The sequence below is a fragment of the Rattus norvegicus genome, chromosome 10, assembly GCF_021556685.1.
Source record: "Rattus norvegicus strain SHRSP/BbbUtx chromosome 10, alternate assembly SHRSP_T2T, whole genome shotgun sequence".
Classification (NCBI taxonomy): domain Eukaryota; kingdom Metazoa; phylum Chordata; class Mammalia; order Rodentia; family Muridae; genus Rattus; species Rattus norvegicus.
The window spans coordinates 69,604,206-69,606,601 of NC_141543.1; positions in this window are offsets into that span (position 1 = coordinate 69,604,206).

Genomic DNA, 2,396 nt, shown 5'->3' on the forward strand with positions numbered 1-2,396 from the left:
GGGCTTCCTTCCCTCACCCCTCCCCACAAACTCCTCACAGAACCTCATTTCCTGGTCTTACTGTAGCACACACTACATCTGAAATTCACCTGAGGTCATTTCTTGTTGTCTCCCTTAGCCTGTCAATCTCCTTCTAGACTATGTGACAGCAGGGGCTGTCTGTCTGTCGTGGGTATGTCTGTCCCTTAGCTCCTAAGACAGACAATTATTGGATTGGGCAGGCCCATAGAGCCACGCAGGAGGGTTCTGGGTGAGCTCTGAGAACAGGTGAGTGAGGCTTACCAGTCAGGCTGATCTAATGAGATGTTCAGAATAGGGACCAATCAATATAGACAGAGAGTGAAATCAGTTAGCACCCATCTCACCTTGGCCAGTGTCATACCATAAATGGCTTCCCAGCTAGCCGCTCAAGATCAAGTGTGCCATTCTCACTCCCATCCCCCACCGCTTCCTCAGGAAGCCCACACATCGTGTATGTGTGCACCCCACATCATTTCTTTGCCTCCTCCTCCTCATCTCACACACCAGAAGAATGTCCTTTCCCTCCGCATTTTATTTCTGGACCCAAGGTCTGAGGTGGTCACGCACACACTGACATTTAAAAGCTCAGCCAAGAAATCAATCACTGTGGTCTGTCCTTCAGCACTTGGGGGAACCTCCATGACTGAGCCAGGGCCCTTCTGGCTCTCAACTCATCGATTTGTAATACAAGCTGTGTGCGCTAAGGTGACACGAGAGTCTGTCTCAAGAAACACAAGGTACTGTGCAGCAGAATGGCCAGGAGTCCCGGGAGCCAGAATGACCAGACTGGAATACTAGCCCCTGTCATTTGCTGTCTCTGTGACCTGGGCCACTTACTCTATCTTTCTGGTTCTCATTTAATGGGCAATGATTGCAATATCTATACCATAGAAGTGATGGTGACAGAAGAGCCAGCCAGTGGCCCCATGCACAGAGAACAAGGTCTGCTCCACTCTATCTGTGAATGGTGGCTGTTGCAGTGGTCTACAGGGTGGGGATTAAAAACAATACTCGCCTTCCAAGATTGTCAGCATGAAATGAGGCCGCTCATGTATAATCCACTTAGTGTATCACAGTAGAAGGGCACACTGTGAGAGTATTAACAGGGGATAAGGCATCTTTGAAATGACATGCATTGCTGGGGTAAGGAGATTTGACTCACACATTCATGGACTCCTCAGCTTTCCCAGGAATGGCTCCCACGGGGAGTGGGCTGAGCCTGTAACCGGGAGTCGGGCAGTGTGTCCCTGCTTCATCCAGCCTGCAGTTGACCCCATCTGGGCTGGGGTCAGGGGCCCTCACGGGACTCTGCAGACCTGATTAGTGCTTGTGGGAGGTGGAAACCTGACCCACGGAACCCTGGGCTCTGGGCTCAGATACAATGTCCTTTTCATATCCCGTCTGTGTCTGGATCCAAGACCCGATCATATGCCTGTGTGGATTGAGGGCAGAGGGGATGAAAGCCCTGAAGAGAGAGAGGATTAGGAATAACCCCAGGTCTAGAACTGTGACCAGAGATAACCCCGAGACCTGGAATGTGAGGAGAGCACAGCCTGGCAGGAGGGGAGGGAACCTGCAGTAACTGAACTCTGAGCTGAGCCACAAATATTTGAGACACAGAAATGATGTTTCTTGAGTCTGAAGCCTCATCATTAATAAGAGGACATGCTGGGATTCAAACTGAGGTTCATGGCTTCCGGAGTGTAATACACTGATGGTGTGGGTCGGTATCCCAAGAGAGAAGGGGCTAGACAGAAAACTCACTCAGCCTTCACAAGAGCAGGCCTTGGGATGAAGAGACACTCACACTCTCATTAGGAGAGAACAGGATTCTACTCCAGGCCAAGGGTGCAGCCAGTGAGGAAACGGAGTGCCCAGGCCGCTCTTCCTTCCCTCAGCTTTTGTTCTTTCTCATTTGCAAATCGGATGTCTTTTTCCAGGGACGTGTTGGCAGGTGCACACATCCCTGTTGCTGGTAAGACTCACTGCTCATGAGTGACAGGTTTTGGATCATGTGGCAAAGACGGAGTCTGGCTTTTCCAGCCAGTTTTTCTGCACTCATTAGCTGGCCTGCTCGTCAATCTCTCTAAGCTTTGCTACCTTGCTGTGCAAGATGAGGTTTAATAACACCTCTCCAAGGGACAAGTGAAGCTCTTTTCGGGGCATACAACTAAGTACATGGCGCACACCAGGGCTCAACAGCAGCTAGATAATTTTGGTTTTGGTTTAAAGCTGGGTCTTGCTATGTAGCTCAGGCTACCCTGGGACCCAAGATCCTCCTCTGCCTCCCAAGTGCTGGGATTACAGGCAGGAACCATCATGCCCGGCTTTATAAATAGATATTTTAAAACATATTTATATAAAAAGCTTGCCAA